Source organism: Hyaena hyaena, unplaced genomic scaffold (assembly GCF_003009895.1).
Source record: "Hyaena hyaena isolate Hyena2069 unplaced genomic scaffold, ASM300989v1 scaffold_89, whole genome shotgun sequence".
Lineage (NCBI taxonomy): Eukaryota > Metazoa > Chordata > Mammalia > Carnivora > Hyaenidae > Hyaena > Hyaena hyaena.
The window spans coordinates 1,622,581-1,637,268 of NW_024080719.1; the positions used below are offsets into that span (position 1 = coordinate 1,622,581).

General features: G+C 42.5%; 1 protein-coding gene across 2 annotated transcripts in view; it reads left to right on the forward strand.

Annotated features, from left to right (window-relative positions):
• FHIP1A (FHF complex subunit HOOK interacting protein 1A) overlaps positions 1-14,688 on the forward strand; it is a 250,636-nt gene that overhangs the window by 189,267 nt on the left and 46,681 nt on the right. The window lies entirely within an intron of this gene.

A 14,688-nucleotide genomic window follows, 5' to 3' on the forward strand; every position in this document is an offset into this window, starting at 1 on the left:
TGGAAGTGCCCTTTCCACGGGGTCTCATTCAGAATTGAAGAATACTTTATTATGGCAACTTTGAAACCATGGTAATGGGGTTTCTAGTTTAGAGCAACAGGTCTTGATAGAAGATGTTCATCTTTTACCATTTAGTGCTGCAGTAGTTTGCAAAACTGTGTTTTTGATCTGATTAGGACTTTTGTGTTACTTCTAAGTTCAAGAGGTAATCTTGGGTGTGGTGTAAACATCAAAATATTGCTATTTCCAGATTGTTTTAGTGGTGTATTGGCACAAAGGGACCAAGTATTCAAAATGACATCTGTCTTGGAAAATGCAGGATATATCTTTGGAAAATACAAAGCTCATGTTTGTTCCCAGGTTGTCCTTCTGTTAGTATCTCGCTGTCCTGGAGGTGGGGTGGCTGTCTTGTACTGAAGGTCTCTAAGCCTCTGCATGGAGAAATTTTCCTCTGTGAAGGAATCCAACAGTGCTTTTGAAATTCTTTGGCAGTAATTATCCATATACTGTCTCACACATTTAGACTTTCTTCCTCATTTATTCCCATGCTTTTCCTCATTGACCAGTTGATATAAAATAATTTCCCAAGTCATTATTATAATAGTGATAATTATAATTATTATTTGTTCAGGATATTTTACATTATTCTAATTACTGTACCTTAATGTTACAAATATTAATGATAACTCTTTATCCGTAATTGAGAATGAGATCCACTTCAGAGACTGTTACAAGCACCTGACTGGTCACTCTGTACTACTCCTCCATAGCACTTGCCACAAGTGAAATCAAATCATTAAATGTGCAATAGCTTGTTTAATGGCTGTCTCCACAGTGGTTTGCCTGCTTCTTGTGGGTAAGCTTCACACAGGCTTTGTTCACTGGGGTATCTCCCATGCCAAGGACAGAGCCATGGACTCGGGAGGTTGAATAGACAGCTCCCAGATGGAATGATGTTTGTTAAAGTGCCATGCAGAGAGAATACTAATAGCACTTGATGTATATTAATTAATATTGTTCTCTATTATGCCTGTAATTAAAATCTGATGTCTTTTAAAATCATGAAGTCAGGAATACATCCTTATTGTGAAAAAAAATACCATCATTACCAAATAAATAAAATGCAAAGTGAACGTTACTACATTAGATTTGAATTTCCATCTTCTAATTATAATTCCCTGACTTTTATCCATTGCAGACAGTTTTTCCCAGGGCTATTTAGAGACCAGAGAGAGTATTTCCTCCCTAATTTTTTTTCTCCTTGCTCCCCAATCTTTTCTTGTTTGTGGGTTTTTATCGTTTAGAATGAAAAGGTTTAGGAAGAAAGCAGGGCAAGGGGGGAGGGTGAACAGCCTCTACTCTGGTTCTTGGCTGCCTCAGTGGTTGATGAAGCAAGGTGTCACTCATGAGTGGCGGAACAGGGGCCCCTGAGGCAGATGAGGAAGTCCAGCATTGGGCGTTGCGGGAGGAGTGCCTAGTGGGAACACTCACCTCCAGTAGCCCGCGTCCTCTCTGATATGGGAAAGGATAGCTGGAAGTCTCAGGTCTACTGTAGGGGCGCCAGTGTTTATTTTTTCATATTTTGTGTCCTTGGCCTTGCCAGACGAACCTAATTCAGTATCCTAAATACATTTCCATGGTGTACTATCTCAGCTCCCAGTTTATGAATGGTATTTTAGTTACTGGCCCTCCCATCACGTAGGCCGTTTGACTGGGTGAACTCATTCTCTCTGTCTCATAAATAATATAAATAAGTTCATAGTTGAAAATATGTCTACATCACAATCAATTCTCATAAACTATTTCCAAGGTAGTTCCTAACCAGAGATGAAGTCATTACAAAGGATTGTGGGTAATGAGAGGTGGGGAATGGCTGCTTGACAGGCGAAGGTCGCCTCTACCGTTCTCTCCCCAGTCAGTATGTGCACAGTGTATTGCTGCCTTTCCAAGTTGTTCCGTTCAGCACTTTCTCCATCCAACACTGTGGCCTGGCCAGTCACTCTTCTCTGTTAGCGCAAAGGCATATTTGTTTTTTTTCAAAGGGCTGCATATTTTTCTGTAGTGTGGATATATTCATTTATAATCCCTTATCCTCAAGTCAGAAATTCAAAAAGCTCAGAAAACCATTTTTTAAAAAAATAATTCATACGGCGGCACAACCTGACCTTTGCTGAACTCATTTGGTGGCAAACCCTTTCCTGAACTATCTTGAGACTATTTGTTTTTTTTTCCCCACTTGTGTTAACATTTGTATATTTTCTGGAAGAAATACTAATGTATTTGGTTATAAGGTGCTGCCTCAGACCTACTGGGTTAGTCAAATATGGCAAATTTACTTTTCTAAAGTATGAAAAGTTTGAAATCCAAGATATATATGGTCTCCAGGATTTTGAATAAGGGATTGGAAGCCTGTGTTGGACATTTAGGAAGGGATCAAGTTTTGGAGATAGGTTAAAAATCATACTTTATAAAATCATACTAGAGAAAATGATACCACGTTAATATGGATGATTTAGTAATTAGTTAGATCTAGACGCCGTGTATTACAAAACTCATTATTTATGACTTTAGACAGCCTTTAACCAGCAAGAGTAGTTCTCTTGTTTCTGTATATTTAATTTATTAAAGCTAAATTTTCAAGGCTGAATATTCATTGGTGTGGTATTAGTCTGTGTTCTCAGAGAAGCAGATGCGAAGATAGGATGAAATGTGCAATGATTTTATTAGGGAAAATGCTTTTGAGAGAAAATAGGCAGCAAGGTGGGGAAGACAGGGAGTTGTTGGATCGCAGTACAAATCTGACCCCAAGTTAAAAAAGAGAGAGAGGGAGGCTGTCTGGGAGTGTCTTTGAGTGCTGTGCAGTCTGAGAAAGGCCATCAGAGGGGCCTGTGTCTCCCAGGGACAGATCTGCTGTACTCAGTCACCGTGGGAGCAGCCTATGGGACGTGTGGCGAGGACTTCTGAGTATAGTAGCAAGGGCTTGGTCCCTTTCACTCCTTGGAGATGGAGGTCTAAGAGGTGGCTTCCCATGGTTCCAAATGGTTGAATGATTTCCATGGACATGTTTTTAAAGGGTCAGAGAAAGAGCTATATGGAGAGGGCCACCTGAATAGAACCAGGAACTTCAGGTATGGGTCACAACCAGTCTGAGGCAGTGCCTCAGAGAGGGAGGCAAGGGAAGAAATAGCTAACCTCAGTCTCCTCCTGGACTCACTTTGAGTGAACCCAAATGGAAACCAGATGGCAAGGGAATTGTGGGAAAAAAAGTCCATATAGGTCACGTGGGGCTCAGCGCAGGGTGGAAAAGAGGGAGAGTAGATATGGAGAGGCAAATAGAGGTGATACAGCACACGTATTTACTACTATCAGCATTTTAGAGTGTCGATTATAGCTACAGATGGTACCTGTAGAGTATATTTGCATTTAGTGCTTAAGTAAAATGTGGTTTAAAAATTTCTTGAAACACATAAGAAAGTCCACTTTTCATAGTTTATAGTTATGTCTGATTCTGTTTGTTGACTCTTGTTCTCTGGAACCCAAAATCATAGTTAGACTTTAATGTGACAGGCAGATATGCTAACAATATACCAGATATGATTAAACAGTGAAGAATTCTCTAAAGCACAACAGAAGCAGGGTGTGCAGTGGAAGAGTACTAGGCCATGAATCAGAAGATGTGAATTCTAGTCCTGGCTCTCATGTTTACTGCTGTGTGACCTTGTACAAAGCTTTTAGCCTCTCTGAGTCTGTTTCCTCAGCTGCACAGTGGGAGCAGCAAACTCCTCTTTCTTCCTTTCAGGGAATGGGGAGCAAACATGAGAGCATTCTGAGAATCACCTGCCATTATATGCAAAGGCGCTATTATGGTTATTCCAGGACAAATTCTGACATCTCCTATGCAGTCAGAGGATAATGTTGTTTGTTCTAAGACCATTTAGTGAGTGTGCACCGAGAGCAAGTTCCGTACCAGACCTTATGGGGAAATGAAGGTGCCTTAAAACCCTCTTGTCTCCATGGAGTTTATAATCTGAGACTTAGGATCCTGACATGTTAACCACAAATGTGAAGCAAGATGAACTAACATAAGTGCTGTCCCAAAGAAGGAAGCCAGGAGGTGGGGGAGGGGTGTGGGGCGTACATGGAAAGCTGAATAGCTAGGGAGAGAGTGACATGAGTGACCTGGGGCTGAACCTCAAAGGTGAGTAGGTGGGGAAGGACGTTCAGGGAGCCAGCTCCAGCAGGAGACTAGGCTCAGAGGAACATGTTTCGATCAAAGTACACCAGGAGCCCTGTGGTGTGCACAGGGGGCCAGGGACCATGAGGACTGGGCAAGGACCCTGATCTGATGCCCAGGGGAGGTGAGCATTTGTATGCACTGTGAGCGGTTTCAGTGCTGAGGGGGTTGGGGGTATGGGCTCAGGACCAATCTGGTGGTGACAAAATACAGCAGCACATGTGGGTGGCATTTTGGGTTGTGTGGGGGTGAACTGAAGGAAACAGAAAGAAAGGGGACTTAAGAGAAGGGAAGGGGTTGAAGAAAATAGGGATACAAGGAAGAAAGATCCTAAAGAGAAGGTATTATCCCACTCATTACCCATAGAACCCCTTCAAACTACCTGAGATGACTGCTTTTCTTTTTTATACATGCCTGCCAGCTTTCCCCTTGCTGGATCATTAAATGCACTTAAACTTTTGTTTAAAATTATTGGGGTTTTAAAGAATTGCTTTAACAAAGCCAAGACTTCTGACTCCCTAGTAACCTCCTTTCCCCTTTGATGTCCTCTCTGCAGATGCTCTTGGTTCTCTAGTCTGTCGGCAGCACTGACTTAACTTTGCCCTTTCCTCCTCTAAATAATGGGCATGCACGGGGCTTGGTCTGCTGATCAACCCCACCCCTGCGATCAACTGTCAACTCTACACAGATGGCCTGAAAATCCTCCACTGCTGGCTGGATCTCTCTGCCAAGGAGACCTGCTGGATTCCTCAAATTTAGAATATCAGAAGCCAAACTCCTAGCTTTCCCTCAGGCCAGCTAAGCTCCTCTGCACATCGTGTTTTCTCCATTGGCCTAGTGCCTGATTGTTCCTGAACCTTTTCTCTTACTCTCCCTTTGTTAACCTTTCTTTATAAGGTTCTTTGGTCTGATCCTTTTGTTTCTTCTCCCAGTGTGGGCACTTTAGGTCCTCTTTTCCATGCACCTTGACCAGGGTTAGTGTCTGCTCACACGTCTTGTTGCTGCAACTTCTTGACTCAGGTTGTCTCACACATAGGGCTGGGTTAAGCTTGCTAAACCTATCTTTAAAGGCATCATCATCCCTCTAAAACCTGAAATGGCTCCATTTCCCACGGTCTCCTTAATCCGCACCTTGTGCCGTGACCGCTCCCCCATCTCCCCGCCCCGATCCAGGCCATCTCCTTCTTGCTTCAGAGCTTCTCCTATACTTAGTATATTTCCTTTGCTTAGAATTTTCTCTTCTTTCCTCTTCTCTTGTCAGGTCTTACTCTCTCTTCAAGGACTAGCTGAAGTCCCAGTCCTGCCCATGGCTGACCCTGACTTTGTGGATTCCAGGCATCTCTCTTTTCTGGAATTTGTAGCTTAGTGTCTGTGTCAGTCCTTTATCGGGGAGCCTATGCTCCTTTCTATTGTTTGATGTCTTCTTGGCATGTGACTCTGTTTCCTCACCTCCATCCTGAAATACCTGCAGTTCCTAAACAGTGTGCTAGGCCTCGGTGAAATACTCTAAATTTATGAGGGAAGTACAGTGACATCTGTCAGATACTACATGAATTACTGGCTTGAAATTGCTGAGTTTCAGTATTAAATATACATTCCTTTCAATATGATCATGCTTTTGCAAAACTGAGTTTTTGGTGGGTGCTGTACATAAAGTGAAGTCTCACATGAAGATCATTGTGGAACGGGGAATGAGGTTGGTGTTGTCTAGTCTGATTCTGAGGTTTGAGTGCCCAACAGGAGGTAAGTTGTTAGGACTTAAGTATGTATTAGGTTGTTTGGACTCAAGTACTTAATAAATGGAATGGTTGGATATTTCTTTTGGCCTAGAAGTGCTGTGAAAAAGTTACTGATAACTGAAGGTGCCATGGACTGAGGAAGTTCTACGACCCCTGTTTCCTAGTGCTTTTTTATGCCTCTATGACAGGTTTTGGCAAACTGTGATCAATGGGCCAAATCTGGGCTATGGCCTGTTTTTGTATATCCTGAGAATTAAAATGTTTTTACATCCATCTACAGATAAATGGATGAATAAAATATGGTATGAATCTACAATGGGATATTATTCAGCCTTAGAAGGGAAAGAAATTTTGATACAGGCCATAATATATATGGGCCCTGATGCTTAGTGAAATAAATGAGTCACAAAAAGACAAATGCTGTATGGTTCCACACGTACACGGTGTCTATAGTAGTCAAATTCATAGAGACCGAAGGTAGAACAGTGTTTGCAGGGAGCCTAGGGGAACATGGAGAGTTTATTTGGTATAGAGTTTCAGTTTTGCAAGATGAAAGAGCTCTGGAGATACTTTGCACAGCAGTGGGAATGTACTTTACTGAACTGTCTGCTTAAACATGGTTAGGGTGGCAAATTTTATATAATGTGTGTTGTATTGAAAAATTCTTTTTAAAAGAATGTCTTTTACCGTTTTCAAATATTGTTTTTTTAAAATGTTTATTTATTTATTTTGAAAGAGAGAGTCAGCAAGTGGAGGAGGGGCCGGGAAAGAGAGGGAGAGAGAGAATCCCAAGCAGGTTCTGTGCTGTAAGTGCAGAGCCTCATGTGGGACTCGAACTCCCAAACCATAAGATCATGGCCTGCGCTGAAATCAAGAGTTGATGCTTAACTGACCAAGCCACCCCATAACCCCTCAACTAATGTTTGTTTAAAAAAAGGTGTATATGACAGAGACTGTATGTGACTCACAAAGCCTAAAGTATTTACTCTCTGGCCCTTTACAGAAAAAGTTTGCTAACCTGTACTGTAGGAGGCAGCATGGTGTCCTGTTAGATGATCCCTAAATGTTTGAAAATGTTGGTAATTCTGGAAGCAAGTCCCTAGGTGGAAACGCCTAGTGAGAGGATTATCAAAACCCTTTGTTTTTGGTGCTGGTCATTTTTTGAATGCGCTGATCAGGCTGCAGAGGAGCAGATAAAGACAGAAGTGAGGCAGGCCGGGTGCTTTATCACTACTAGCTTGGAAGAAATCTCTGTGCAGGTGTGTTGTTTAGGCCTCCTGGGCTGGCCGAAGACTGGCAGACTGCTGGCAGTAGTGGCCAAAGATGCCTTTGGGGCTTGCCCTGGCTGCGGCGGGGTTAGAAACAGGGGACTAGCAAGCCGTTTGGAGGAGAAAGGGTGTGTGAGTAGCATGCTAGGCTCAGTCATATTATTTTGGCCAAATGTCTTGTGGACTAGCATGTTCTTGTGTTCTGTGGGTTATTTTGGCTCCTTTATTTGGAGACTGTTAGGAAATTAGGGGTGGCATTTGGGGCTATCTGTAGTAGTTGGAGGCAGAGACCTTGACAAGGGAGTGTGCTGAAAGAAAGGAGGGATGAAAGGAAAAATAATTACACACCCGCCTTTTTTGCAGGCAGCTCACAGGCGTTAGCAGTAATGACTGTGACCTCAACGAAAGCCCGTACCTTTGGTTTTTGTGAAGAGCAGCCAGCTGTGTTTTATTTAGCACGTTATTCCATACAAGTATGCTTGGAAAAGCAGAAGTAAAAAAATCTACCAGAAAACCCAATTTCCCACCATCACTTATGTGCTAAAGCCATGCTTGAACAATATACACGGGTAGAATAATTTCAGCCATTTCCTTAAAGGCATGTGTGGCTGGCTGGCTTTCTATAAACCACGGTGGAGCCCATTTGTTTTACAATCTTGTCTTCTAAACACACACATACATATTCATGATCTGTATTCTGTGAGCTCAATAATTCATGGCTTATTGACTTAGGTTGATGGATGGAAATTTTTGGGGGACTGGAGAAGATGGAAATTTTGAGAGGCTGGGAGCTGCCACATTTGTGAGTCACCCGTTTGCTCTCAGTGTGTCTGTGGGTTAGGTGGGCTGGGACCCCTTTAGAGTCTAATTGGGCTATCACTTGCGAGGGATGTTTTTGACTTTCATGCCCAGTGGAACTTGTGACTGAAGGTCTTAAGAGCAATTAAATACCATCTTCAAATTATCACCAATAATAAATGTTAAAGAGCTATAATTGGATGCTGAGTTTACAGGAGGCGTGCACCGACCTCTGAGGTCATACTGGTTTTAGACTCCAGGGAGGAGTGGGCAGAGCAGCCTGTCACTTAACTGTCACTTCACTCCATTTCTCCTGTCCACGCTTCTTTACGCATCTCTAGTCTGGGAGATGGTGGAAGGGCTCCGGAGTGGCCAGAGCAGAGACAGGCCCCCTGCCTGCTCTTCTGGGAGACTTCCTGTTGCGTTTCTGGATGCCCAGCACGCTACTCTGCTGTCGTCTGCGTTACCTCCTGATGAAAAACACCTTGAAGTTTTATGTCTGGTTCCAGTAATGCTGTAAAACTTAACTGCTCAGGTCCTTCCTTTCAGCGGGAAATTGGAAGAAAGAAGGAATCAACACCATGGAAGTAGGATACCATCTCGGCCCTGGACTTTTGAGATTTTACATTTCAAATTTGGTGTTTCTCTGCTAAATCTTTTATAGTTTCCCTTGTTATGGAGCTCTGAACTAGGCTCCAGCTCTGGGGCGTGCCATATACGTGACTGTACTGGGATAATATTTTTGTCTCTCTATTTCATATTTCTACTTATACATTTTAGTAACTTGCTTTTTATTTTTTATTTTTTTAAATGTTTCATTTATTTCTGAGACAGAGAGAGAGAGGCAGCGTGAGCGGGGAGGGTCAGAGAGAGAGGGAGACATAGAATCTGAAGCAGGCTCCAGGTTCTGAGATAGCTATCAGCACAGAGGCCCATGCAGGGCTTGAACCCATGAACTGTGAGATTATGAACTGAGCTGAAGTCGGATGCTTAACAGACTAAGCCACCCAGGCGCCCTGGTAACTTGATTTTTAAAACCCATTCTCTACATTATTGGCCCAAGGTGTCCAATCACTAATATTATCCTGCCCCTCCCCCCCTTTTTTGCTATATTCTTATGCCTCTTCTTATAATAATGTTGAATTATAGTTACTCATATGAAACTTGGTTTCTCACCATGCCTGCAGTAAACCAGTCATGTAAAATGATTCTGTCCTCCACCATGCTGAAGGCATACCTGTGTGCCCACCTGGCCCATACAATGCTGGTCTGGTAAAAAGTGAAGGGGTCTCAGGGATGTCCTAGAGAAATGGGGTCACTTCTTCTAGAAGTTGCTGCTGTTGTCTCACAGCCTGAGGCAGGCTCTAGCAGCTTCAGGGCAGGGAGGCAGGCATTCCCTTTAGGGCCATCTGGCAGCTGGGGAAGCCACGTGTTGCAGATGCTTGAGCTCAGCAGGAAAGCCTGATAACACCGGGTGCCGTCTCACGCTTACATCCTAGTGTCGTGGTCCGTGCCGGATGCTGGAGATCTAGTTCTGACCGAGGAGGTGGGATGGCAGTGGGAGGGGCCTGAACAGTCATTTTGTCTCCTCAGTCACCCGGGATTTAAACCGAAGAGTACTCTGGAAGCCGAGAGACCAGATGTAGGGATCACTGTGGTCCGTCAGTAGAGGCAATTGAAGGAGGTAATTAAAAGGCCCGTCCTGGCGTGGGCCTGCAGCTCCGTAACATGGATCGGCAGTAGTGCTATGAAACTTGGATTGAAGAAATCATATGCAGCAGGCCAGCTTCAGACTGCCTCAATTAATAATTGCTCTATCTAATGAGAAGCAGCTATTAAATAGACCCAGAAGATTTTAGTGACACTTATAAGAGCCTTTGACTTGGAAATACTTGATTTATGAGTTGAAAACTGAAGGTGTGTGTGTGCCATCTAAGACATTCAATTAATGCATTATAATTGATTAATACAATTTGGGGAAGCAGCCTAGCAGAACATTTCAAATATGTGTTTTGAGGTCAAAGAGACCTTCATTTGAGTTCTGGCTCTTTGCTACGTAAGAGCAATGTGATGTAGCAAGTACCTTCGTCTATGTATACATATTATGTATGGATAAAATAATTCCTATTTTACTGGGTTCTTGTGAAGAACAAATGAGTCACTGCATTTACAGTGCTTGTTGTTTTGGCACTTAGTCCTGACACATATCACCTGTTAACCAGCTGAATTTCTAAAATGAGACGTCCTTCACATGACACTGTATGTTACTAGACAGCGAATCTTATACCATTTGTAGTCACTGGTGTTTTGATTTTAGATAATATGCTTACTGTTCCTTTTTTTTTTTTTAACTCTAAATAGATACAACTTTGTCAATTAAATTTAATGGGAAAATTTACTGGTTCATCAATATTATGAATCCCTGTAATCTATACTTCTGCTTATTTTTTTTTAGACGTTTCAGTGGAGATTTTAAAAAATTTAAATCAAATTCATTAACATATAGTGTAATAATGATTTCATGAATCGGATTTAGTGATTGATCGCTTACATATAACATCCAGTGCTCATCCCAACAAGTGCCCTCCTTAATGATCCTTGCCCATTTAGCTCATCCCCCCCAACACCCCTCTAGCAACCCTCAGTTTGTTCTCTATAGTTAAGACTTTCTTATGGTTTGTCTCCCTCCCCGTTTTTATATTATTTTTGCTTGCCTTCCCTTATGTTCATCTGTTTTGTACCTTAAATTCCACATATGAGTGAAATCATGTGATATCTATTTCTCTGACTTATTTTGCTTAGCTTAATACACTCTGATTCCTTCCATAATGTTGTAAATAGCAAGATTTCATTCTTTTTGATCACTGAGTAATATTCCACTCTGTGTGTGTGTGTGTGTGTGTGTGTGTGTGTGTGTGTACACAACATCTTCTTTCTCCATTCATCAGTTGATGGACATGTGGGCTCTTTCCATAGTTTGGCTGTTGTTGATAGTGCTGCTATAAACATTGGGGTCCGTGTGCCCCTTCAAAGCAGCACTCCTGTATCCTTTGGATAAATACCTAGTAGTGCAATTGCTGGGTTGTAGAGTAGTTCTATTTTTAATTTTTTGAGGAATCTCCATACTCTTTTCAGAGTGGCTGCACCAGTTTGCATTCCCATCAGCAGTGCAAAAGGATTCCTCTTCCTCCACATTCTCATCAACATCTATTGTTGCCTGAGTTGTTAATGTTAGCCATTCTGACAGGTGTGAGGTGGTATCTCATTGTGGTTTTGATTTGTATTTCCCTGATGATGAGTGAGGTTAAGCATTTTTTCATGTGTCTGTTAGCCATCTGCATGTCTTCTTTGGAAAAGTGTCTATTGATGTCTTTTGCCCATTTCTTCACTGGATTATTTGTTTTTGACTGTTGAATTTGAGAAGTTCATTATAGATTTTGATACTAACCCTTTATTTGATATGTCATTTCCAAATCTCTTCTCCCATTCCATCAGTTGCCTTTTAGTTTTGCTGATTGTTTCCTTTGCCTTGCAGAAGCTTTTTATCTTGATGAGGCCCCAATAGTTCATATTTGCTTTTGTTTTCCTTGCCTCTGGAGACACATCAACTAAGAAGTGGCTGCAGCCAAGATCAAAAAGGTTGCTGCCTGTTTTCTCCTGTAGGATTTTGATGGCCTCTTGTCATACATTCAGGTCTTTCATACATTTGGAGCTCATTCTTGTGTGTGGTATAAGAAAGTGGTCCAGGTTCATTATTCTGGATGTTGCTGTCCAGTTTTCCCAACACCAATGTTGAAGAGATTATCTTTTTTCTGTTGGATATTCATTCCTGCTTTGTCAAAGATGAGTTTGCCCTACATTTGTGGGTCCATTTCTGGGTTCTCTATTGTGTTCCATTGATCTATGTGTCTGTTTTTGTTCTAGTACCATACTGTCTTAAGGATTACACCTTTATAATACAGCTTGAAGTCCAGAATTATGATGCCTCCAGCATTGGTTCTCTTTTTCAGGATTGCTTTGGCTATTTGGGGTCTTTTCTGGTTCCATGCAAATTTTAGGGTTGTTTGCTTTAGCCCTGTGAAGAATGCTGGTGGTTTTTTTTAAACATTTTCATTTAATTAATTAATTTATTTTTATTTTTGAGAGACAGAGCATGCGCAGGGGAGGGGCAGAGAGAGAGGGAGACACAGAATCTGAAGCAGGCTCCGGGCGCCAAAGTGTCCTCACAGAGCCCAATGTGGGGTTTGAACCCACGAGCAGCAAGATCATGACCTGAGCTGAAGTCGGATGCTTAGCCGACTGAACCCCACTCAGGCACCCTGAGAATTCTGGTGTTCTTTTGATAGTGCTTATTGTTCCTTAACACATTTTCATCTCATCTCATAGCTTAATTTTGGATTTACTTCTTTCCTTATTTCTCTCAGGACGTGATGTCAACTCTGTTGTACCTAGAATTATTTTCCTGCTTATTCTAATTCTCACTGCACTTAAATATGCGAAGGCAGTCACCTGGGAACTTCTTAGTCTCAAACTACCGAGTGGCAGGATCTAATTTAATAGGACTGATGCCTAGAGCTTTGCTTGTTAGCCATCAGCTGAGTGCTCCATGGACCATGCTGGGTGATTGGACTAATATCTGCCCTTCTGCTGGCATTTTAGCTACTTACGCTCTTTCGTTGGACTAGGATTCAGAAGACCTAGATCTCAGTTTTACGTGTGATCTTAAGGGGCTTATCCTGGTTAAGCACCAGGGTTTTAATCCATGGTAATCCCCATGCTGTCAGCCTCCTAAGACTGTGGTGAGTATCAGATGAGTGGGTAGAGAACAGTGTTTTGGGAAGCTGTGAAGTCTTTCCCAAATAAGCAAGGTATTTAAAAGGGAATACGGTCCTGCCTCCCTCTGGAGCTGTTTTAGCCATCAAAGAAGATAGCATAGGTCCAAATACTTCCATCATTTAAGGACTTAGTAGTAGTAGCATCTAAAGGTGAGTAGTGAAAGGACGTTGTTGAGTTTTTACGTATTGGTTCTTTTCTTTTTAATGTTTTGTCTTTAGAAAGACAGAGCAAGAGAGCAGGGGAGGGGCAGAGAGACAGGGGGACAGCATCTGAAGCAAGTTCTGTGGTGACAGCTGAGAGCCCATCGCGGGGTTCAAACTTAGGAACCTGCAAGATCATAATTCAGGACCTGAGCTGCAGTTGTATGCTTACCCAGATGAGCCACCCACGCGCCCCTTTTTGTATTGGTCCTAAGAATGCATTTCTGCTCTCTTGTGTGTGTATGTGTGTGATTGTGAGAAGCAGCTCCCATTGTCCAGGATGTAAGACAAGTGCCATTGTTTACTACCGTGAAATCCACATGGCTCTCCTGTGTGATACCACGGAGATATGTAGACAGTGATGTCCATACCATAAAGACTCCTTTCAAATGGAAATGTTGTCAGCTTGGCGGTAGGAAAACTGGCCACACCCTGGTATCATGTATATCACAGACTGTTATAAAGCGTTATCATTGTACTGCCGACCGGATCTCACCAGAGGCCATGGTGTTGTGAGCAGAAGGGGAAGTAAGTGCCCCTTGTTGCGAGAGATTACACAGCAGAGGTAGGGTTGGCACAGTTTCTTCATTTGACCGTAACCATTATGATTTTTATTTTTTACTTCTCATATTCTAGGTTATTAAATGGAAAGATGATGGGGGCGCTGGGGTGGCTTAGTCGGTTAAGCGTCCGGCTTTCACTCAGGTCGTGATCTCGCGGTTCGTGGGTTCGAGCCCCGCGTCGGGCTCTGTGCTGACTGCCAGATCAGAGCGTGGAGCCTCTTTCGGAGTCTGTGACTCCCTCTCTCTCTGACCCTCCCCTGCTCATGCTGTCTCTCTCTCTCTCTCTCTCTCCTAGAAATAAATAAAAAACATTAAAAAAAAATTTAAAAAAATAAAAAAAAAATAAATGGAAAGATGATGTACACAGTCATTTAGATCCATATACAAACACACTTTTCCCTTCATCAATGTATAGAAAAGCCTAAGAGAGTCGAATGTTTATCCCAGAGCTATCCCCCTGCGGACCACGTATGGAACATAATGAAATGTCTAGTATTTATTGTGGAAAACCTCTGAGAGTATAGAAATAGATTATAGTAGAAACTATCAGAACATTCTCTTTTCTTTTGTAAAGAATATCTTCTCATTAATATCTAAGTTCTAGTGCGAAATTTCCAGCCTATGTAACCACCGTATCTCTGAATATTTTGTAGTCGTGGAGGCTCCACGTAGGGCACATGGTAAGCTGAGACCTGGGCACACTGTTATGTGCGCAGAAGCCCAAATCTTCCCTCTCCTTTTGCATATTCACAGAACAAACTGTGAACTGGCCATGGGATCCATGGCCCAGAGCCATCCTCATGGTGTCTAGGGGACATCCCTGTCTTTATAATGCTGTACCTAGCATGGTGCCAAAACAAAGACCGAACAAAAACACCAGCCTGAGTAAACAGACTTAAAATAGACAGCAAAGAGGAAGGCGCGTTTATTCATTGACATAAACGTAGACGTAGCGGTTCGTGTTGTCTAGTTAGTTCTTTGCAGAGGATTTAATGTGGTGTGAACTCCAGAGTCACACTGACGGGGTTGATGTTCCAGCTTTGCCACCTG